The following is a 24,672-nucleotide window of genomic DNA, read 5'->3' as shown; positions in this document are numbered from 1 at the left end:
CAGCCTGTCATCTCTAGATAGCCCCACACATCCATCAGGTTCTGCCTCCTTCCTTTTCTCTTTTACTGAGAAATAATTTAATAACTAGTCTCCTGTTAGCTCCACAGAACTGTTCATCAGATGTAAGGAGGTGGCCAGTTGGCCTAGATTAACATAATTCATTTTTAAATCATACATATTCAAAAGGCTCGAAGACGCATCTGGGTATCTTAAAAAATTGTTAGTGAGATGATTAAATCAATGCCAGCATAGCAAATTAGATGTACAGCTGCTTATTTTAAAAGAGGGCCATCCTCCTTAAAAATGATGTTTGTAAAAGATGGTAAATCCCATTAATTCTATGAAAAAAATTTCTTTGGTGGAATTAATTGTCAAGGATGGCATATTTGCTGGAGATTAGTGTTCCTTGCTGAGGTTTCCGGATTCAGCTGAGTGCATTTCTCAGTGATGAACATTTTAAGCGCTTTTCTGCAGCATCACTGGAGCAGAAGAATAAACCTTAGGCAGCCATATCTGAACCTTCGGTTTCCCAAGAATTCAGGAGACTGTGCACAGCATTTTTTTAGGCTGATTCTTCTATACTAATCAAATTACCTAAATTCACTTGATTTCATTCTGTTTGGACCCAGGCTTATTAACATCAAAGGCCCTTTTTATCATTTCTGGTAGGGCCTGAAAATAAAAGGGAGTTTATTGATCATAAAGCTTGAGCTGGTAGGAACCTAAAGCAAAAAGCCAGATGAAGACCTAGACTACACTCCCAGGTTTTAGGAACTTGTATCATTTTTTCCATCCTCATATCCATAAGATTTGAAGCAAAAGACAAACAGAAATATGTCCATGAACATTCACCCTTTTTTTCACTACTTATTATCTGCTAAGGACAAGACTTTGGTTGATAGAGGCTATTAGCTAATAGCTCCTGTGATCTATCACTTACTTCAAGCCAAAGTCAATTCGTCTTAACAGATTGAAATTTCACCCTGGCCTCAGCTGCATGTAGGACCGGGTCTGCAGGAGATCTGTAGTTGAATGCTAATGGATGCAGCAAAACTGCCGCAGGGTGGAGGTTGTCAGGGAGCAGCTGGGAGAGACTGCTCCAGATAGTGGCTTTTGTTCTGAATACAATTCAGAGGAGCCCTGCCTTAGAGGTTAACGCCTCTGTGTATAAAAGTAGTCCATCTCTGTATTAAATGGCGCTTTCCCCAGGATGCTATTTATGGAGGATTCTTAAGTCTAAGAGAAATATAAATAAAGCAAAGGCTCAGTCATCTTTTTATGTATAATGTCTATGTGTTTTAAGGATGTCACATATGATATTGAATTACAAGTCTCATTTTACTGGGACAATGTGACATTTAAACAGACCAACCTTACTCTAGGGATTTAAAACTCAGAGAATTGGCAGGTACCTCAGAGGGAGAGTCTGCCATCTTAAATTATAGAGAGGAAGGGACAGGTCAGACTGGTTAAATGATTGACCTACAATTATACAGCAGATTGTCCCTAATATCACAGTTTCCACATCTTCTTCACCGAGAATGAAAGTAGGCATCGCTCAGTCTCTAACTTGAAGACTTAAACATAGATGGACCTAGAGGTCATCATATTAAGTGAAGTAAGTCAGAAGAAGACAAATACCATATGATCTCATCTACGTGTGGAATCTAAAATACAACGCAAGGGAACTTAGCTGTGAAACAGAAACAGACTCACAGACATAGAGGATGGATTCGTGGCTGCCAGGGGGCTAGGGAAGGATGCATTGGGAGTTTGGGATTAGCAGATACAAACGATTATGTGTAGAACAAGTCTTACTCTATAGCACAGGGAATTATATTCAGCAGTTGTTTCTGCTGCACAACTAAATTGCTTTGTTGTGCAGCAGAAACTAATACAACATTGTAAGTCAGCTATACTTTAATTTAAAAAAAAAAAGACAAGTCAGCAGGTATCATGTGATACACGCACAGACATACATAGGAATAAAAGGTGTTGTCTCTAGACGGAAGTGACTTTTAGCCTTGTATTGTGCTGTTTCATATTCAAATTTTTGATCGTGAAAGTATTGTGAGAACTCAAAAGAAAGCAATAAATCACATTAAAATCAAGACGCATTCTAAGAATCCCCTCTCTAAGTGTCTGGCTCATTGGGCCAGAGGCTCCCGGAGGGCCAGGACCATGTCTCTCTGAGCTTCTTCACATCCTCCTACCTAATAGGAGGCCTGTGCAGGAGGTTTGCTGAATGAGTCAGGGAAAGAACTCGTGAGTAAAAGTCATCAGAGAGAAGAATGAACGTCTTCGTCTTCACTTGCCACGTCCACTGTTGCTCTCAAGGCTCTTCCCTACATTATCAGATGCTCTGCTCCAGCCAGAAGATGGCTTTCTGCTCATAGTCACTTCTATAGGGGATAAAGATCAGACTCCTCAAAGATGATGCTCCAAGTAGCATGAAAAGAGCCTCTCTCTGGAGGCTAACATCCCTTCCTCTCCTGTTCCTAGAAGGGGCTCATGTCCCTGGACTCCTCTTAGGCTGAGGTGGACCCTTTGCCTTGCCCTGCCTTTAGCTGGGGATAGTCCTCAGGGCACCCTGGTCATGCCTGAAAAGACCCTACATGAATCCAGCACCAGGATCTTAGAAAACTTTTTTTCTTATAGCCCCAGAGTAAGGTTCTCAGGTACGAATAAGCCAGACCCCAGTTATCTCTAATAGATATTTCATTTCTCCTGAAACCCCCTGGATATTTTTAGTCTTATTGTGTTCATTTCACCTGACAACTCATTTGGTGAATGACATACAGATGAGGGGACCAGATCCTATGGATGTGAGCAATTGTACACCAAGTGAATGAAGGAGACCCTTTGAGAAGGAGCCTACATGGGAGTGCCTTGTTCTGAGGCCATTCAGGGCATTATTTTATTCCTTGCACTATAACAGAAGAGTTAAGCTGCCAGCTAATTAGGAAGCCTATTCCTGGACTGTGGTCTGGTCATTTTAAGAGGAAATCTCAGAAGGGTAGGCCAATTTGTGGTTTTAAATTAAGTTCTACAGTAAAGCATATATACCTTTCTGTCTCACTTTGTTCGTGCTGATGCTTTTTATTCTTCACGCAGCTCTACAAAGAAAGTTGCTGATTCATTCTATTCTTCTCACCATCTCCAGGATGAGAGAATATAAATAATTTACATTAAGATACTGACACAAGCAGTGGTTTTGAATTTTTTTCCCATTCCTGTCCTGAATTGCCTTTGTGATACCGAATTAAACCCAAAAGACCACTGATGACTGCTTTAAGATCTTAGCATGGTCAAAACTAGTGCATTTGCTGCAAAGTCCTCATTGGAAGGTTAAGTAAATATTTCATAGTGTCTCTAGTTAGATGTGTGAGCACAGACATTTTCAAGGACCAACACCGGAATTTAAATGGAGATTCTGGACCGGCTTTGAATAAAAAGCCCAGGTCAGCACAAGAGACCATATGTATGGTTAAGTTGCTGGTTTCTGTGTTATCTGTGAAAGATACAAGCTTTAGACATTTTAGATTCCAGCAGATTTCAGTCCTTGACTGAAGGAATTCTTCTGAAGGCAATTGTCCTGTGACTTTGAGGCCCTCTGAGACTTGGGGAGTTCTACCAGGTGGATGGAAGATGGTCAGGTACAAGCCTTGTGGAGACCCCAGCTGCCAAATGCAGATTGAAAACAGGAAAGGAGAAAATAAGAGAAGACTTGAGGAGGAACAAAGTGGGAAGAGGACACAGACCCATCTTTCTTTAGTTCCCTTTCTCTTTCTGCCCCTTTCCTTTATCTGTTCAACCCTCTTTCTCCCTTGCTTCATCCTCACGCTACTCCCTAGGCATTTCCAGTTTCACTGCTAGACTCTTTCTTATTCATTGGCTATTCCCAACATGCATTTGTAACACAGACTTTTGCTTCAACTAAAATTAATGTGTGGGGAGTTCCCGTTGTGGCTTAGCACATTAAGAACCTGACTAATATTCATGAGGATATGAGTTCAATCCCTGGCCTAATTCAATGCGTTAAGGATCAGGCATTGCCGCAAGCTGTGACGTAGGTCCTAGACAGGCACGGATCTGGCGTTGCTGTGGCTGTGGCATAGGCTGGCAGCAGCAGCTCTGATTCCACCCCTTGCCGGGGAACTTACATACGCTGCAGGTATGGCCCTAAAAAAAAAAAAAAATTAATGTGTGGAAAGGATAAACTGCAAATTTTAGCATGTTGAGGTCTTCACGAATCTTTCATTGTAAGAGAGAATCGTTTTGTAGGAAGGTAGAAGATGGGAAGCATCAATGTCACTACATCTTCTATAAGACCCAGGTCCAAAGTTGCTAATCAAAAGTACTTTTTCCTGACAAGCCTCTGAATCTTTTCTTAACACTGCATAGGTAACAGGCACAACCAACTTATCAGGGCTGCCACATGAAATGAAGCCAATCTGTTAACCTTAATTTAATAATTTTGGTGAAACTGCATGGGTTGATTTCAAGTGTCAGCTTGTAAAGCACTCAGGGACATCACTGAGTGTTTTAATCAATGTAGCGGCAACACATAAACTATCATTTGCACTGGATGAGCACGGACTCATGTGATTTGCTAACTGTTTGGACTGCTTGTCCTTCTATTGAGCCTGCTGCATAGAGACAATGATACCTATTGCTTTGGAGTCCTCAAATTGCTTTCTAAACAGCTAAGCAGTTAAGTTTTCATGGTTCAGGCTATTGGTTTCACTTGTCATCCCCCCAGAGAATGAGTCCTTCTGGCTGTGGCTCTTGGTACCATCAACTTAGACTTTTACACATCTGCCTATCTCCTCACAGAGGTGTGTTCCACTCCCTGAAAAGCCCCCAGTAAGACAGTCTGGACTTCTGAGCTCCCATTCTCCATCTACTTGAGTGTCCAGTTGTCTGTGAGAAGATGTGCATTTCTCTCTACCTGTTTCATGCTTAACTTTTTTTTTTTTTTTTTTTTTTTTTTTTGTCTTTTTGCCATTTCTTGGGCCGCTCCTGCAGCATATGGAGGTTCCCGGGCTAGGGGCTGAATCGGAGCTGTAGCCGCCAGCCTACGCCAGAGCCACAGCAACGCGGGATCCCAGCCGCGTCTGCTCACGGCAACGCCAGATCATTAACCCACTGAGCAAGGGCAGGGACCAAACCCGCAACCTCATGGTTCCTAGTCGGATTTGTTAACCATTGCGCCACGACGGGAACTCCTCATGCTTAACTTTTAATCCTTGGCTCCTGGGATTCACTCCTGTTACTCAGTTAAAGCTACTCTTTTGGAGGACACCCATGGAGCTTTGTAAAACAAATGGTCTGTTCTTGTTCTTCATTATCCTGGACTCTCTGTTGAACTTGCCAGTATAGATGGTTCTCCGTGCCCACATCCCTCCCACACTTCTGGCCACTCCCTGTCTCTGGGGAACTGTGTCCTCCTTTGGCTATCTTTACATTTCACTCTTCTGGTTTTTCCTGCTACTCTTCTGAGTGTCTCTCAGTATCCTGAGCTGATTCTTTGCTCAACTTTCTTTAGCCGAGGAAGCTCATTACATTCTCATAACTTTAACTGACATTGCTACTCTATTAATCCTAAACACATAAATCGTGTTTCAAATGTATATCTATATGCTATTCCATCAAAGGGTAACACACAGAATACCTACCCGCAGAAGGGTCTACGTGAATGCTTCTATTGCCAACTCAGTTTTCTTACCCAAACCCCAGTTCTTTATCTCCAAGAGTCTATAGGTTATCCCACTTGGATTATTCACTTGCACCCCAATCTCATCAGATTATAATCATTGCCTTCTTCTGCCAAACAGATCAAATCTCTTCATCTTCACCCTGGCCGTGGTCTCAGCACTTTGCAAGTTCCTCAGATTTGATGATCTAAACTTTCTGTGACATAATCCTACTTTTTCTTCACAGTATCTCATAACCTTCCCCTCCATTCCCACCCTGTTCCTCAGGCCTCCTTACCATCTGCCCAGGCTGCTGTAACATCCTTATGCTGCCCTATCAGATTCTTGCCTCTTTCTCTCTTACCTGGACATGCTTTATCGCGTCACTTTGCTGGAAGGGCACACTTCAGGAGAATTGTAGTTATCATTGCTTCACTGCTTCATGCCAACGCGTCTCAGTGTGATGTTTAAGACCATCTGCCAACATCTCCAATGGTATTACCCACTCTTCCTCGGCTCACATCCTCTGACTTACGTGGTCTGGCTGCCTCACCAACTCTCCATGCTTGGTCCTACTTCCACATTGTATAATATCATTGTCCTCACCTAGGAAGTCCTTCTTATTGTCATCTATCTCGTCAAATTAAAGTCATCTAAGATATCGTTTGCATACGGTTTCTTCTACAAAATCTTTACTGATTTTCCCCACCCAATCTATCATTATTACCACACAGTTAATCATTTAATTGTTCTCTATCTCACATTGGGTAGCTTTATCTCTTGCCCTAATTGTAAATTTCTTGTTGGAGGAATCCTTTTGTCTAGCTTTGGGCTTTTCTATGGAGTTCAGGATTGTCTTGGCAAATAATAGATGCTCAATAAAGCACAATGATTTACTATTCCTTCATTTAATAAATGCTTGTCTGAGTAAATTGCTGGGTAAATAAATCAAAGATTGACTGATGGATTGATTTTGTCCATTGGTTCTGTTTCATACTGTGCTCACTTCTCTGCACTTTAATTTAAGTGGTGAGGAACACCCAATATTTTATTTCCTTCCACCTCCAAACAATTCTTGGAATAGACTCCCATAAATAAACTGTTGGGATCAAAACACACCTTTGATCACTTTGTGGTGAACAGAACTTTAGATTCTGAATGTTAACAACAGAGTAAACCCCAACCAAATGATTTTTGCATTCACACATCAAAGAAACAACATAAATCTCCAAGGAAAGGTAAATTAAACTCTGGCTTTCTTCCTACAAGTGACACATTAAACATCAGATCGTTTTTCTCTTTAATTAATGATATTTCAGAAACCAGAACAAGTGGCACCTCCAATCGGGTTCTATTTAGTTTACTACAAAGTGGTTTTTAGGGATTAACTGAGAAAGTAGTAACACAATGGCTCTTACTATTTCTTGAAGAGCTTTGAGCACTACCAAGACTATTATATTTTAAAACTCACGACCTTCATTTAGTAAAATGCACACTCTGTAAAAACATCTCACTTTATTATTTAACTAGTCATATACCATACAAGCATTGTTAATGGGCTGAATTGAATCCCTCTAAAATTCATAAGCTGAAGCTTCCAACTCCAGTACCTCAGAATGTGACTGCATTTGGAGATATGGCCTTTAAAAAAGATGATTAAGTTAAAATGAGTTGGTTAGAGTGAGTTCTAGTTCAATCTAGTTCAACCTGGTTCTAGTTCAGAAATGCTCAATCTAGTTCAATCTCATTCAATCTCTTATAAGAAGAGGAAGTTAGACACACAGAGAGACAGTGGGGGCACGTGTGCCAAGAGGGACAGCCATGTGAAGAAACAGCAAGAGGCCAAGGAGGTAGGAAGTTTCCTCAGAGGAAACCAGACCTACCAACACCCTAATCTTGGATTTCTAGCTTCCAGAACTGCAAAATAATCAATTCCTATTGTTTAAGCCCCCTAGTGTGTGGTACTTGTTATGGCAGCCCAAGCAAACTAGTATAAGCATGTATATATCTCCCTCCCTGCTAGGCCATGACTTCCCTGAAAGCAGGGATCAAATTTCCTTCAGATTTGTGGTGCTTCACCCAATACAGGTAATAAGTGATCTTATGCAATGTCATGGAAATGATCTTATGCAGTGTCATGGAAATGAGCTTGTTAGGCTCATTAGAAAGCTCCTTCTTGGAATACATATGGCCCAAATATCTACTGAGTGCTCAGTGCTCTGCTTGACAAATCTGGATGGTATGAAGATGACTAAAACAAAGATTATCTCAAATGAAAGCATGTTGTACGGACAGTTATGAAAACCTTCCGTCTCCTGCCATCACTATATATACCCAGATGAGCACATCAAACTCATCACATTGCAAAACCCCCAGCCAGCAAAATGAAGTGTTAAGAGGTCTGCACTACTCAGGGAACAAGAAATGTCCCATGAAAGTCATCCCCACGCTCATCTCTACTCCCACTGAATGGAATCGCAAGATTGGTCTCTTCCTGACAAGACTTGAGTTAGTGACTAGCATACGGGGTGCATAATCCAGGCCTCTGGCCTGTGAGGGCCTCAGACAATCCCAAATTCAAAGCAGCAGACCTTCAGTCTCCAAGGAGAAATTGGCGTCTAAGTAAAGAAACAGGTCAAACTTAGGTGAAAGTGGGCTGAACAGCGGTGAGGTTGAGAACGAAGTTGCAACTAGGTGGGTGTGTGAGTTCACCTAAGTAGAATGGACACCACTTTCAAGCTGGTGGATCAGACTCTTAGTAAATGCTTGTCCTGGTCTAGGCCATCTCAGGAACTAGGATCTAAGTATGCACCCTAATTTAAGGACCCAAGCCCCCAAAGCGGAGGGAAGCTTAGATGATGGCATTATAAGTCTAGAAAGTCAAAGAACTGCATGCAGAAAGGCCAACTCTGGCAGAAAAGAGTGGGCAACTAGCATAGGTTGAAGATTCCAGATCAGAAGTAGAAAACTTGGAGTTCCCTTGGTGGCGCAGTAGTTAATGAATCTGACTAGGAACCATGAGGATACAGGTTCGATCCCTGGCCTTGCTCAGTGGGTTAAGGATCCAGCGTTGCTGTGAGCTGTGGTGCAGATCGCAGACGTGGCTCAGATCTCGTGTTGCTGTGGCTCTAGCGTAGGCTGGTGGCTACAGCTCCGATTGGACCCCTAACCCGGGAACCTCCATATGCCAGGGGAGCGGCCCTAGAAAAGGCAAAAAGACAAAAAACAAAAAAACAAAAAAAAGAAATAGAAAATGGGCAAGTATGTCGCTAATGAGCAGACATACCAAATTTTGATGTTAATGTCAGAGTCTTTATAGCCACCTGGTGATGTCTCATGGCCTAGCCAGGCTATTGAGTACTGTCCAAAGATAATATATTTCTGATTAATTTTGACAAAGACATTATCTGGTAAGAGACTGGGGCTGTCCAGACAGGGTGGAAGACAGAGTGCCTGAAGTAAAATGTAACAGAAACCCTCAAGCAATTAGAGAAATTGGAACAAGTGGCCTCTTCCGGATCTGATAGTGATAACAATAATGATAACATGACAATTACCACAGTAGTGACAGCTGCCATGTATATATTGCTTTCTGTGGGCTGAAGCACTGTACAAAGTGTTTTATATGTACATTCATCCCTTAAATAACTAAGAGCAGTAGGTATTATTATCCTGTTTAACCAAGAGATTATCTTGGTCAAGGTCATATAACTAATAAACAGCACACCTGGCAATGAGTTTACACAACATCTGACCCAACATCTATATTTACAAATAAAGTTTTATTGGGACACAGCCAGAGCCACTCATTTATACGTTGTCCATGGCTATTTTCACTCTACCATGGCAGAGGTGAGGAGCTGTCACAGAGACTACATGGCCCACAAACTCTATAATATTTACAATTTGGCCCAAACGGAGAAAGTTTGCTAATCCCTGATTTAGACCATCAAAAGTCTGTGCTCTTGATGATGCTGGCTATAGACTTCTAGGATCTCTGCAACCTTAAGATATCTGCCCAGCTCTTGACTGTATCCTATGACTTTTCTGGCTACCATCTCAGTCTAGAGGCTTTCCATTTCCACCCCCACCCAAGAATGGGGCCTTCTTATGACTTTAAGTGATTCTCTCTGGGGCTGGACCAAGACTCAGGCATACATGGATAGTTCTACTGATGCTGATTCAAAGTGGGCTGGTATATAAAAAAGCTGATTCTTGGGGTGGAACAGTGTCAGGAGGCTGAAGCCATCATGTAGAAAAATGCAAGCTAAAGTGGGGGTTGGTAAGAGACCTGGAGAGAAACCGATAGTCTCAGGAGAGCTTAACTGAAAGAGCAGAAAATAGGAAATGGGTTCTGGGGTGCAGTCAGGACCTTTTGCTAAAAGTTCAGTCAGATGCCAAGAATCCAAAGAGCAAGAAGAGCCAAAATAAGTGGGCTCATTATTGGCTCTCCCAGAAGAGCAATTCCATGACAGCCAGTCTCATGGTCCATAGGTGACTGCTGCTTGGATGTGGTGAGGATTACTAGCTATTGCCTCACCTCTACTCTTGTTCCAAACTGCAGAGAAACTTAGTTTCAGGATGTAGTCAACAGCGACCTCTTCTTTCCTCCCCTGTATCTTCTAAGAGGAGATCCTCCATGCTTGCACACAGACCAGCAGTACTCAAAGCCTGATACACACGGTTCATGGCCTTAACTCTGATCCTAACACACCTAAACATACCAGAACGTTCTTCCCTGACCACATCATCCCCTTATGTACATGTGTAAGGCCTATTTTCATTCTCCACAAATTGGAATACTGCTCCAAGGTTCTGCTTGGCCTCTTCTGTTTTCTTTTTTTCTTTTTTCTTTCAAAATTGTATTGTCAAAAACCTCTATGAATTTGCTCATCCCTTTCCCTTCTAATATTCTTTTCAGTAAATGATTCCCAACAGAAACAGAAATTTCAAAATTACCTCATAAAGAAAGCAGAACTCTGCAAGCGAAATGAATGAAAGCAAACATTCACTGCAGCTGACCCGGCCAGAACTAGGAGCTATGAGAGATGCTTTTATTTATTTAGGCGATATTGCACATATGCTAGATGCTTTCCAAATATTTCAAACCCAGTGATGGAGATAATAAGAAATAATGTATCTCATATAGATAGCATCTGAGTCAGTGATGTAGGATAATGGCTCTGGGATCTACCAGTTCCAGAAAGTGCCCACGACTGGGATACAATCAGCAGTCCCATGAGGTGTGTGAGAGCACTTCTCTAATGCAAACAGGAACAGTGGCTCCAGGGCTCTTTAACAGATATGCCAAGTCCTCAATAATCTCATTGGAAACAAGTAGAAGCCCCTGGAGTATGGCTTAGAAAGTGAGGGTATTTATAATGTGATTAGGTCTACACTGATTATGAGTCATGATTGACATTAAGATGTCATTTCATGGGTTAAACCACATCATTGAAGCCTGAGAGTAATGAAACTTACTTCCAGTGCTTAGAGGATGATGCTGAAGGAACTGGTGGCTCTTCCATGAGCTCCACAGATGTCCAGGATAGGAAGCTGGCCCTTTGGAAGGAATATGCTATGAAGTGAGAATCAACCAGATCATGGTTTTGTATGTCCTAAAACAGATCTAAGTTTTAATCTCCCTTCCTTTTCATACAAACCTTAAGTGAACCTCAAGAAGAAGCAGAAAATCTGAATAATTCTCTATTAAAGAAAATAGTATAATTAAAAACATCACAGAGAATCTCTATGATTACATTAATAAATTTACAAAATATTGTAAATGTAAACGTACTGCCTTTACTGTCTTTACAGGAAACGTCTTTACTGATAAATATTTCATAAGGAAATACTACCAATCTTACACAAATCATTTCAGATGACAGAGAAAGAGGGAATATTTTTTTAATACATTTAATGTGGCCAGCATAATCCTGGTATTAAAACGTGACAAAGACATTTTAAGAAAATTATAGACCAGTATCATTCATAGATCTAGATAAAAAGTTATCAACCATTATTAGCAAATCAAGCCCAGCAATAATATAGAAAAAGTTAATACATAATGATCAGATGAGCTTCATCTCAGGAATATAAATTGGTTTAATGTTTGTAAATCAACCCATGTAACTTTCCGTACTATCAGAATAAAGGGGAAGACATATGGTCATCTTAATATTTGCAGAAAAAGAATTTTCTGCAAATATTATATAAATTCTATAAAATTCAGCAGCTGCCTACAGTTGAAATTCTTACCAAACAAGGAATAGAAGGAAGATTTCTCAAACTGATAAAGCATATCTATAAAAAACCTATAGTTAATGGTGAAAAATTGAATGCTTTCCCACTAAGACCTGGAAAAGAGAAATAAGATCCATTGTCACTACTTCTGCTCAACATTGTACTGGAAGACCTGGCCAATGGAAAAGTCTCCCAAGAGAAATGAAAAGGCCAGTCGTTGAAAAGGAAAATGTGAAACTATCTCAATGCAGAGCTGACACCACTGCCTGTTAGGAAATCTCAAAGAATCTACAAAGTAGTTGAATTCACAAGTAAATTTAGCAAGGCTGGGGTATCCACACCAACATCTAAACATCCATTGCTGGGGTAGCCACACCAACATCTAAACATCCATTGCTATTTCTATATAGCAGCAAGAAAAAAACTGAAAATGAAATTTAAAAATACCATTTACAATAGCATCAAAAAACTCCCCTAATATCTGGGAATAAAGTTTTGCCATTTCAATTATGTCTTGGTATAGGTCTGTTTGGGTTTATCTCGTTTGAGACCCTTGGTGCTTCCTTTACCTGGATATTTGCTTACTTCTCTAGATTTGGGAAATTTTCAAATATAATTTTTTGATCCCTTTTCTCTTTCTTTTCCTTCTGAGATCCTTGTTATGCATAGATAGGCATGTTTTACGTTAACTATAGGAAGCTTACATTATTTTCTTTTTTGGATTTTTTTTTTTTTCCTTTGGCTTTCTGTCTGCTGTTCTGATTGGGTGATTTCCATTATTCTATTATCTAAATCACTTATTCATTTTTCTGCATTATTCATTCAGCTATCTATTGCCTTTGGCTGAGCTTTCGTCTCAGCAAATGAATTCTCTAATTTTTCCTAGTTCCTTTTTATAGTTTCAAGTTCCTTTTTTCAGTAATCTGCATTTTAATCAACAGTTCTTAATTCCTTCAGTTTTTTTTTTTTTTTTTTTTTTTTTTTTTTTTGGTCTGTTGTTGTTGTTGCTATTTCTTGGGCCGCTCCCGCGGCATATGGAGGTTCCCAGGCTAGGGGTCCAATCGGAGCTGTAGCCACCGGCCTACGCCAGAGCCACAGCAACGCGGGATCCGAGCCGCGTCTGCAACCTACACCACAGCTCACGGCAACGCCTGATCGTTAACCCACTGAGCAAGGGCAGGGACCGAACCCGCAACCTCATGGTTCCTAGTCGGATTCGTTAACCACTGCGCCACGACGGGAACTCCTCCTTCAGTATTTTTATGATCTTTTTGAACTGGGTATCTCAGGCTGAAGAGGTCTGTTTCACTGTCTGTTCTTGGGGAAGTCCCTTGATCTCTGCATTGGGAGTGGGTCCTCTGCTTCTTCACTTTACTTATATTTCCTTTGCTCTACGAGTTTAGGAGGAACAATTGTCTACTGCGGTCTTGGAGGGTAGTTTCTATGTGGGAGCATCCCTGTGGGTTTGATATATGGGGTGCGGGGGTAGTTTTTAGTATGGATGACTATCACCTCTTTGCCCAGTGTGTGCTGGCCATTATCCCCCCGATAAGGGGGGTGACTGGGGTTGTGGAGACCAGACCCCGTGCTGGATATTGAGCAGGAAGAGGGCTTCCTCTTTGCTCTGTGGTTTCACAGCCCAGTCAGGAGCAGGGTCTGCTCCCTAGTTGTTGGAATAGAAGCCCACAGACCCCTTTCTGGGCTGTACTTCTGAGCTGTGGTAGGAGGTAGATGGGATTGGAGCACCCCCCAGGAGAGGAGCCACTGTGTGGTCCTCCACGGTAGCTGGTCGCCAGGGAGCACGCCCTGTGGTGTCACCTGTCACCTGTTGTGTGGGCTCACAGACCTGGCCTCGGCTCGCCTCAACCATGGGAATGCCATGGGAATGTGGGCAATCAGCCCTGGTGTCCCTCAGCCGTGGTTTTTACAAGGCCACCAGCACAGGTCCACTGCAGTCAGGTCCCTGGCCCTGCTGTGGGAGCTCTAGAGGTAGCTCAGTCCCTGGCCCACCCCAGTACCCCCTCACACCTCACACCCTCGTTGCACGCGCCCGCAACACCCACAGCCGCTAAAGGTCAGACCTGAACCAGCCCAGGAGCACCCGCTGTCTGTTGAGAAGTCCCACAAGTTCTGAATTTACTAAGCGGGTGGCGGAGGTGTGAATCCAAGGCTCACCTGGCAGCAGGGAGAGGTTTTAAACCTGCCTTCTAAGCCGTGGAGCCCTGGGGCTCGGCTGTGGTTTCAGCCCCATCTCTGCGCATGGGCAACCCTCTGGCCTCTGCTCCAGGTGCTGAGGTGGCGGTTGGCGGGGGAAGCAGGTGAAGAAGCCCGTGGAGGCGGGGGAGGCGGGGGAGGCGGGGGAGGCGGGGGAGGCGGGGCAATACGGAGAGGGTGGGGCTGGGGTCGTGGACTAAGAGGCTGCAATGGCGGCCCCGCCCCTCCCTTCCTGAGCCACTTAACAGTGGAGCTTTGCTTCTACAGCAGCCTGGACTGCTACTGCGAACACGCCAGGTTGCAGCTCTGCAACCCTCCAGCCCCAGCCCCTTCAGCGTGTCTCAGAGCAGCCAACCCCAGCCCTCTCCCCAGGTCTGTCCTCTGAGCCACTTGTTCCAGTACCTAGCCCCTGCCTGCGCCAGTGGACCCATGTCTCAGGCCGGAGTGCTGCAGGGCGGGGTCCTGGACCTTCCACGTAGGTCTCACTGTTGCAACCTCCTCTGAGCCTCTTTGTTTTCTGTTTGTTTGTTTTTAAATGCTGAATGATGGCCTATGGAGATTCCCAGGCTAGGGGTGGAATGGGAGCTGTAGCCACTGGCCTACGCCACAGCCACAGCAATGCCGGATCTAAGCCGTGTCTGTGACAGACACCACAGCTTCACCGCAAGCCACTGAGCTAGGTCAGGGATTCAAACCTGAGTCCTCATGGTTACTAGTCAGATTCATTTCTGCTGAGCCACGACCACGTGGGGAACTCCTCCCCTGAACCTCTTGAAGCCTTTTCTGTCCTGGCCATCTCCCCACCCTGGCCTCACCCAGTGGGCGGGAGATCCAACATTGCCATGAGCTGTGGTGTAGGTCACAGACGCAATTTAGATCCCTCATTGCTGTGGCTGTGATAGAAGGGGGCAGCTACAGCTCTGATTCGACCCCTAGCCTGGGAACTTCCATATGCTGTGGGCGCGGCCCTAAAAAGCAAGTAAATAAATAAATAAAATCCCAGCAGTCTTTTGTTTTGGTAGAACTTGATTAGCTGATTCCAAGGTGTGTGTTGAAAGGCAAAGGACGTAGCGTATGCAGGACAGTCTTGAAGAAGAGGAGAACACCTGGTGGGCTTATGTATCAGATTTCAAAGCTTACTACCATGAGTTAAATTTTGTCAAAGGTATTAGAAATTTAGTGGGGAAATACAGGTATTTTCAATAAATGGCGCTGAAACTGCATAATTGCATGAATTACCTTGATCCATACCTCACCACACACTTAAAAAATTAGTTTAACATGAACCCTAGACTTGGAAGTAAAAATTAAAATTATAGACAAAAAAAAAAAAAAAAAAAAAAGAAGGAGTTCCAATCGTGGCGCAGTGCTTAACGAATCCGACTAGGAACCATGAGGTTGCGGGTTCGGTCCCTGCCCTTGCTCAGTGGGTTAACCATCCAGCGTTGCCGAGAGCTGTGGTGTAGGTTGCAGACGCAGCTCGGATCCCATGTTGCTGTGGCTCTGGCGTAGGCCGGTGGCTGCAGCTCCGATTCGACCCCTAACCTGGGAACCTCCATATGCCGTGGGAGCGGCCCAAGAAATAGCAAAAAGACAAAAATAAATAAATAAATAAAATTATAAAGTTTTTAGCAGAGAACTTAGAAGGATATCTTCATGATCTTTGGGTAGTAAAGATTACATAGGACTCACAAAAAGCACTAACCATAAATGAAGAAAAAAAAAGAACTGGACTTCATCAAACTAAGAAAACTTCTAGTACAAAAGACAATGTCGAGAAAGTCAAATAGAAAGCCACAAACTGGAAGAAAATATTGAAATATATATATTCGTCAAAGGACTTGTATTAAGAATACTTAAAGAATTCCTACGAATCAAAAGACAATCCAATGTAAAAATGGACCAAAGACTTGAAGAAATACTCAACAAATGACATCTGAAGTTTTCTTAAATATACAAATGGGTGTTCATCATGAAACATCAGATAACTGTACATGGAAACCACAATGACATACCTCTAACATCTTCAGATGGATAAAAGAGGTGGATAAAAATGTTAGTGAAATGATGAGCAATTGCAATGCCTACATTCTTCTGGTGGGAGTAAGCTTTGGTACTGCCACTTTGGAAAACTCTTGGATAGTTTCTTTTTTCTTTCTTTCTTTCTTTCTTTCTTTTTTTTTTTCCCCCTAGGGCCATATCTGCAGCATATGGAGGTTCCCAGGCTAGGGGTCCAATTGGAGCTACAGGCACCGGCCTACACCAGAGCCACAGCAACACGGGATCCGAGCAAGCCGTGTCTGCGACCCACACCACAGCTCATGGCAACGCCGGATCCTTAACCCACTGAGCAAGGCCAGGGATCAAACTCGCAACCTCATGGCTCCTAGTCGGATTTGTTAACCACTGAGCCACGATGGGAACTCCTTGGATAGTTTCTAATAAAGTTAACATACATATCTGTACATGCATGTCTATGGCCCAACAATTTTGCACCAAAATATCTATTCAAGGGATACGGCATGTATGTCCACAGAATGACTTACACAAAAATATTCCAACTGAAAAACGGCAACTTTCGAAGGTCCATCAATAGGGAAATAAACAATTTTTCTCATGGAATACTGTGCAGCAATAAAAATAGAACAAAGTATGGATATAGAAAACAACATGACTGAATCACGATTGCAACATTGTGTTGAATGAGAGAGGCCACATACAAACAAGGACACACACTGCATGATTTCATTCTAATATATGAATTCATTCATGTGGATTTAAGAATAGTCAAAATAAATCCATGGTGATTAGAATCAGAACAGTGGATGCCTTGTGGTGGGGAAAGGATTAGACTGGGAGGTTAGCAGGAGGGATATTATTGAGTGTGATGCAATGTTCTTCATATGGGTCAAAATAACGATTGTATATTTGTCAATGTTTATCAAGTGATACACTTAAGATTTGGAAATTTTACTGTATGTCAATCATTCCTCAAAGTACAAAAAAAAAAAAAATCAAAAGCAGAGCATTCACTGAGGGCAACAAGGTGGCTATAGACAATCAATGCTGCAGAAAATCAGAAGAATGACTCAACAGGAAGGATGGATGAGTAAGTCTTTAAGAGTAAATAGAAAAGGAACTGAATTCTGTAGGATGGCTAATACTCACAGGGGAAAGAATGAAATGGTTGTGGTGGGTGGTTTCATATAGATCAACTCATGCAAAAGTTTCTAGTAATTCCAAATCACATTAACACTGCAGCTCTTCATGAGTCAGAATCACTAGAGTATACTTCAGTAGATCTCTTTTCTCAGTGTACCTAAAGATGCAAAATCGATAAAATGTGCTGAAAACTTTAGGCCAGCCAAACAACTTTGGTGTTTGCAAGAGCCATATTCAATAGGAGCTTATTTTGAAATGATCTTTCTGCTTGGTTGAATACCCAAAGTAACCAGTCAGGCAAACTGGAAACATCTCAAATCTTTTTGTAAGTAGATAGAAGATACAAATAGACAAAAACTTAAATAAAACATCTATCTTGGGTTTTCATTTTCTCATTTTAAAAAGTGAGATTTGATATCATCTCTTCCACCTCTAAGAACAGTATAATCGAAGCTATGATTTGTTAATTAATCTAACCATATTCTGACATGGAAAGTCCTTGATAATCTGATCCATGACTGTTTATCATGTAAATCCTGCTTGTTCCCCAACCATTCAAACCTCACTTTCTCTTAGAGCTCCACATACACCATTTCCTCTCATGGGGAATCTGTTCTCATCTCGAATGCCACCTTCTTTGCCTGATGAACCCTATCCATCCCTCTAGGTCCATTTACTTCATTGCAGCAATATTCACAATAGCTAAGACATGGAAACAACCTAAATGTTCATCCACAGATGATTGGATTGGGAAGATGTGGTATATACACACAATGGAATACTACTCAGCCATAAAAATGAACAAAATAGGAGTTCCTGTCATGGCTCAGTGGTTAACGAATCCGACTAGGAACCATGAGGTTGCAGGTTTGATCCCTGGCCTTGCTCAGTGGGTTAATGATCTGGCGTTGCTGTGAGCTGTGGTTGTAGGTCACAGATGTGGCTCGGATCCTGCGTTGCTGTTTCTGTGGCTATAGTGTAAGCCAGTGGCTACAGCTTGGATTCAACCTCTAGCCTGAGAACCTCCATATGCTGCAGGTGCGGCCCTAGAAAAAGACAAAAAGACAAAAAAAAAAAAAAAAAAAAAAAAAAGAGGAACTAAATAATGGCATTTGCACCAACATGGATGGAACTAGAGACTCTCATACTGAGTGAAGTAAGTCAGAAAGAGAAAGACAAATACCATATGATATCACTTATATCTGAAATCTAATATAAGGCACAAATGAACCTTTCCACAGAAAAGAAAATCATGGACTTGGAGAACAGATTTGTGGTTGCCAAGGGGGAGGGAGTAGGATGGATTGGGAGCTTGGGGTTAATAGATGCAAACTATTGCCTTTGGAATGGATTAGCAATGAGATCCTGCTGTGTAGCACTGGGAACTATGTCTAGTCACTTATGATGGAGCATGATAATAGGAGAAAAAAGAATGTATACATGTATGTGTAACTGGGTCACCATGCTGTACAGTAGGAAAAAAAATTGTATTGGGGAACTAACAATTAAAAAAATAAATAAAAGAGAAAGGAAAAAAGAAATAAATACAGGAGTTCCCGTCGTGGCACAGTGGTTAACGAATCCGACTAGGAACCGTGAGGTTTCGGGTTTGGTCCCTGCCCTTGCTCAGTGGGTTAACGATCCGGCGTTGCCGTGAGCTGTGGTGTAGTTTGCAGACACGGCTCGGATCCTGCGTTGCTGTGGCTCTGGCGTAGGCTGGTGGCTACAGCTCCAATTCGACCCCTAGCCTGGGAACCTCCATATGCCACGGGAGCGGCCCAAGAAATGGCAAAAAGACAAAGAAGACAAAAAAAAAGAAAAAAGAAAAAAGAAAGAAATACAAATTAAAAAATAAAGATTCCCTTTGCTGGGAATCTATCCTCCTCAGCACTCCTTTAGTATTTGGGATTCCTATCAGTCATTTAGCAATATTACTTACTGCCTTGTGTTATCAGCTCTCCTTCAATGCATGTGAGTTTCCCCTGGCAGCTAGAATGTGTGTAGAATTTAGGCAAATCCTATAATGTATACATTTCCCCCCAATTTCCCTCAACACCTAGATGTGTTGTTTCTAAGAGGTGTTCAACAAATACTAGAAGGTTAACTGATTGGTTCATACTTGTTAGGAAGGATCCCTCAGGTACTATCCACATTTTGGAATTACAGTTGCCCCTTCACCAGTGGTGGGGTTAGGGTCACTGACCCTCTGCACGGTGGAAAATTCAAATATAAGCAAGCCCACTGTATCTCTGGTTGTTCTTGCACTGGTTGAACCAATCATGAATTATGGAGTACTGAAGTATTTTCTGCTGAAAAAATCTGCAGTGAAATCCACACTCTTGCGTATCCCCGTTCTCAGGAAATACATATTAAAGTGTTCATGATATCTGCAACCTATTCACAAATGGCTCAGAATAAAGAAATATATATGCATATATGTGTACATGTATGTGTATGTAAACAGAATGACAAAGCAAATGTGGTGAAAGTTAAAAATTGATGAGGTTGGATAAAGGGTTAACAGTTCTCCGTAATATTCGTGCAAATATCCTGGGAGTTTGAAATTATTTCACAATACCATTTAAAAAAACAACAACAACAAGAACCTCTCATGGGGTTCCCATCATGGTTCAGTGGAAACGAATCTGACTGGCATCCGTGAGGACACAGGTTCAATTCCTGGCCTTGTTCAGTGGGTTAAGGATTCGGTGTTGCCATGAGCCATGGTGTGGGTCACAAACGCAGCTCAGATCCCGTGTTGCTGTGGCTGTGGCTTAGGCCAGCAGCTGTAGCTCTGACTTGACCTCTATCCTGGGAATTTCCACATGCTGCAGGTGTGGCCTTAAAAAGACAAAAACAAAGAAAGCTCTCTCCAAGAATGTAACTAGTAAATTTATGTCTAAGTGACTTACTAATTGACAAAAAGAGAAAGGAAAAAACCCTGCAATGTACCAATGCGGTTCAAACCTGTGTTAGTCAAGAGTCAACAGCATATCCTCTTGAAAAAAGAGGAATCAAACATGCACAAATATCATTTCCCAAAGGAGGTATAGTTACTGGAAGGAAATGTTTTCACATGGAGCCAGGGAGCATATGAAATAGCAGTGACGGTCTCAGACCCCGAGATCTCACATTTATAGTGATGTTGATGGATTGGAACATGTTATTAGCAAAGGCAGCCTGACTAAATCACAGATTGAGAAGCATAATAGGCTTTGGCATCTAGTATGCTTTGCTAAATTAAAGTTTAAAAAGGAAGACATGAATAAATGAAATCGTTCGTTGAAGGCCAGCCTATCGAGTGAAAATGAATCCATTGAAAGCTCCGAGACACTCTAGAAGCCCACTTTGGATACTCTTAATCATGCAACTAAAAATATCCTCAAAGCTCTTAGCTCACTTGTGAGTTTGCTGAGAATAAGTTAGACTGTAGAAGAGGAGAGAATGAGTACCTGGTTGCAAAGTGAATTGGAAGAACTTCGAAAATTCTAAACTGGTAATAGTTGATCATGACTATGTAGGGGGAGGTAAGGTCACCTTGGGCAACTCTGATGACCTCAATCCCGTGCTTACAACATTTTAGTGAATTTTCATGGCTTTTATTATAAAATTCAAAATCCTTCACACTCCCCAAAGGCCTACATGATGGTAGGGCTTCTGTCTCTCTCTGCAGCTTGGTCTTAGGTGCCTTAACAAAATACCACACACTGAGTGGCTTATAAACAGTAGAAATTTATTTTTCATAGTTGGAGAGGCTGGGAAGTCCAAGATCAAGGTGTCAGTATAATGGGATGACGGCTTTTTTCCTGGCTCGAGCTGGTATCTTCTTGCTGGGTCTTTATATTACGGAAGGTACTTTGGAGCCTCTTTTATAAGAGCACAAATTCTACAAGAAGAGCCACACCCTCCTGATCTAAGCACTTCCCAATGTCCCCATCTATTAATGCCACCAACTTTGGGAGCTAGGATTTCAAACATTTGAATTTTGAGAGGACACAAACAATTAAGGCCATAGAAAGCTCTTCTAACAATTTCCCTCTTTCCCTGTTCAACAGCCCACTGGTTTTTTGCTTCCCCAAACACTATACATTTTCTCTGCCTCAGGGCCTTAGCAAATGCACTTGGAGCACTCTCTCTCTTTTTGCCTGGATACTTCTATTCATTTATAGTCCTTCCTTTGAAGGTCTCAGAAGGTTTTTGTTGTTGTTGTTATGTACCCTTGTAACATCCTAGACTTCTGATTCATAGAGCCAATCAAATCAAAAATTAAGTAAACAGATGTATGTATATATTTGGCTTGTTTCATGTCTGTCTCCCACACTAGATTTTGCTTGGGGGAAATAACCTCCCTTCCAGCATCCTGTTTTCACCTGGAGGCTCTTCTATGGAGTGGTGCTCATGCCTCTCTCTTTCCCTTCTCAGTTTGGAGAGTTGAGAGGAAGAACTGGGTGTGTGTGGCTTAGTTCTTTGTGAAATCTCTTTTCTAGCCAGAAATGGTTTCTGGACAGAATGCCAGCCTGGACTGTTTTATACCCTGAGTAAGAGGTATAACCTTGAAAGAAGGAAGGCCTGCACTTTTCCAGCAGGGCCAGTGACCAGGCGGAGGAAGATACAATAGGATTTATCAATAATGCTGCTGACGTATTGATGTTTGTTTCTCCAGTTACTGTGTTTAATTTCTCATAAAGTACAAAACTCACAAGGATAAGAAAAAGAGATGTTAAAAATCCCATTAGGTTATAAGCTTGTCTTATCCATCAAATGCAATCCCAATGCTCAGCCCAGTTCCTGCAATAGTGAATGTTCTATAAATATTTATCAAATGTGTGAATTATTTAACCTCTCTGAGCCAGTTTCCTCAAATGTAAAATGATGACAAAACCTACCAATTCAGCAACATTATATGGGCATTCAACATATTATGTTAAAGCAATCAGTACAGTCCCTGGCATGTGGTTAAGAGGATAAATATACTGTAGCTATTATTATCTGCTCCAGCTGAGAATAATTCCTACTTAGAACTACTCACTTTAACTGTGTCAGGATAACAACCACAATGTCGTCTGTGTCTAGAATTTGTTTTGGTGTCTTTCTTTAAAATAATATACAGTTTTTTTAAACCTAATAATACATAGACCAGAAAGATCATCTATAATATGGAATGAATATAAATAATCCATTCAATGTACACATACTGCTTAAAAGAAATTACCAAAAATACACGAGTGTTCGACTACAGTCTGATTCTGTGATTCCTTACCAATCCTTCCATACTAAATTAGTGGGAAAGCTCTCTCAAAAGCATAGTTAGGGTGGGGTTCCCACTGTAGAGCAATGGGATTGGAGGCATCTCTGCGGCACCAGGACCCAGGTTTGATCCTCTGCCTGGGCTTGGATCTGAAGCCTGGCCAAGAATGAAAAAGAAAAAGTATATTTAGGGTAATATACCTTCTGAACCTAGTTTAAATCCACTTCCCATATTATTCTGTGTGAACTGCACTGTCCAGAGCATTCCACACCAGCCATTCCTAGTAGCAAGACTGATATGCTGGCTGCATGCATTCGCCTGTCACTCCCTCTGTCTGTAATTTCTCAGACCCAGTTCCTGCACATAGGATTTTTGCTTCCATTAAGCATTTCAGCAATAATTGATTGCAGTCAGGTAATGGGTTGCCTCAGGATACAGATCATAAAAAAGAAAAGAGGCATTATTACCGTAGGCTGGTGGTGCGAGGGAAAAAGACCTTTTATATCTGAATATCTGTTGGAAGTCTCATTCTAATAGGTGGGAAGAGTCTCCAGTTTCTTATGTGACACACTGATAATTTTCTGATTCAAGATCAAAGGGAGGTTTGCTTCCCGTTAAGATGAAGGAGGATGTGAAAAACTTTCACTATGGAGGCAACGACAAGAAAAGGCAGAAAAAAACCAGACAAGAGAAAAATCATAGTTTTCTATGGAGCTAGTTGTGGATGTAAGGAAGCCCTGATGAAGGGGTATGCAGAGAAAACCCACTCCCTTATCAGTGAGTAGTGAGTGGCCAATGCTTCCATCGTCGTGGGTGGATGCCTGGTCTAGTGATGGTGAAGGTGAACTGGGCATGGATGGAGAGGCTTTGTGTGGATGAGAAGAGTCGTGAGGGCTCAATGGATGAGTTGGACTTTAGAAAAGTTCAAAATGAAAAATCAAATCGCTTGGTCCAAAAATATCGCCCTCCCCTATTTCCACCCTGAATTTGGAAGAGAAAGAACAGTGGTAAAACGATGGAGAGCAAAGATATCACATTTTCAGAATTTTGTTTCTGTTCGGGGGACATGCTGGAGCTGAGTTCAAAGATCTACCCAAACTATTTGAAACCGAAGCCCAACGCACTTTTAGTTCAAATACTCGTAAAACCCCAAAGAACAGCCCCTGGGCAGTGGAAGTGGTGCTAGAGGTTGGGTAATCAAAGACAATCTCAGTCTAGTTAAAATGATTATCCAGGAGTTCCCGTCGTGGCGCAGTGGTTAACGAATCCGACTAGGAACCATGAGGTTGCGGGTTCGGTCCCTGCCCTTGCTCAGTGGGTTAACCATCTGGCGTTGCCGTGAGCTGTGGTGTAGGTTGCAGACGCGGCTCGGATCCCACGTTGCTGTGGCTCTGGCGTAGGTTGGTGGCTGCAGCTCCGATTCGACCCCTAGCCTGGGAACCTCCATATGCCACGGGAGCAGCCCAAGAAATAGCAAAAAGACAAAAAAAAAAAAAAAAAATTATCCAGCTTCTGTTCAATTTAGCTCTAGGAGGAATGGGAATGATCAGTACTGCCTTTCCTTCAACTGTATCAGCAGACAGAGAAAAGGGCTCTCACGCTCTGGGAAATGGATAAAACAAAAATATGATAGAGAAACACTAGTTTCCATTCATTCTTACAAATAGTCTCCTTTTATTCTTACATACAACAAGGGTATTAAAAAAAAATGTCAAGACACATGAAGAAGCAGGAAAATGTGGCCTTTCATGAAGAGAAGAGCAGTCACTAGAAGCAAATTCAGTTATAGGGATTGGTAGACAATGACTTTCAGCATTGAAACAACTATTAAACTATATTAAAGAATTTATAGGGGAAAAGGTATAATGAATAGAGACGCGTGCATTTCAGGAAAGAAATTGAAACTTAAAAATAAAGAACCAAATGCATACTACAGAATTGAAAAATACTACCTCTGACATTAGAAATAAAATCATTGGATGGGCTTAAGAGCAGATTGTATGCCGCAGCAGAACAAATCAATGAACTTGGAGAAAGATCAATAGAAATTAACCAGACTGAGGTAGAAAAAGGAAAAAAACATTGAAAAAAAAACAAAAAACAAAAAAC

General features: G+C 41.9%; 1 long non-coding RNA gene across 3 annotated transcripts in view; it reads right to left on the bottom strand.

Moving 5' to 3' along the window:
• Window positions 1-14,236, bottom strand: part of LOC100521685 (uncharacterized) — a 65,910-nt gene extending 51,674 nt beyond the window's left edge. For all 3 annotated transcript variants that reach the window (XR_014828232.1, XR_014828233.1, XR_307329.4), the window contains exons 1-2: window positions 14,115-14,236; window positions 11,178-11,258 (exon numbers count right to left, since the gene is read on the bottom strand). This is a non-coding gene — a long non-coding RNA (uncharacterized LOC100521685). The remainder of the gene's footprint in view (window positions 1-11,177; window positions 11,259-14,114) is intronic.
• Between the last annotated feature and the right edge of the window lie 10,436 nt (window positions 14,237-24,672).

The sequence above is a fragment of the Sus scrofa genome, chromosome 14 (assembly GCF_054392235.1).
Source record: "Sus scrofa isolate SSC_HxYL_T2T_F1_AM1 chromosome 14, Sscrofa_HxYL_maternal_Yorkshire_Landrace_v2.0, whole genome shotgun sequence".
Lineage (NCBI taxonomy): Eukaryota > Metazoa > Chordata > Mammalia > Artiodactyla > Suidae > Sus > Sus scrofa.
Note: the sequence above shows the minus strand (reverse complement) of the source record. Positions and strands in the feature narration are given on the sequence as shown.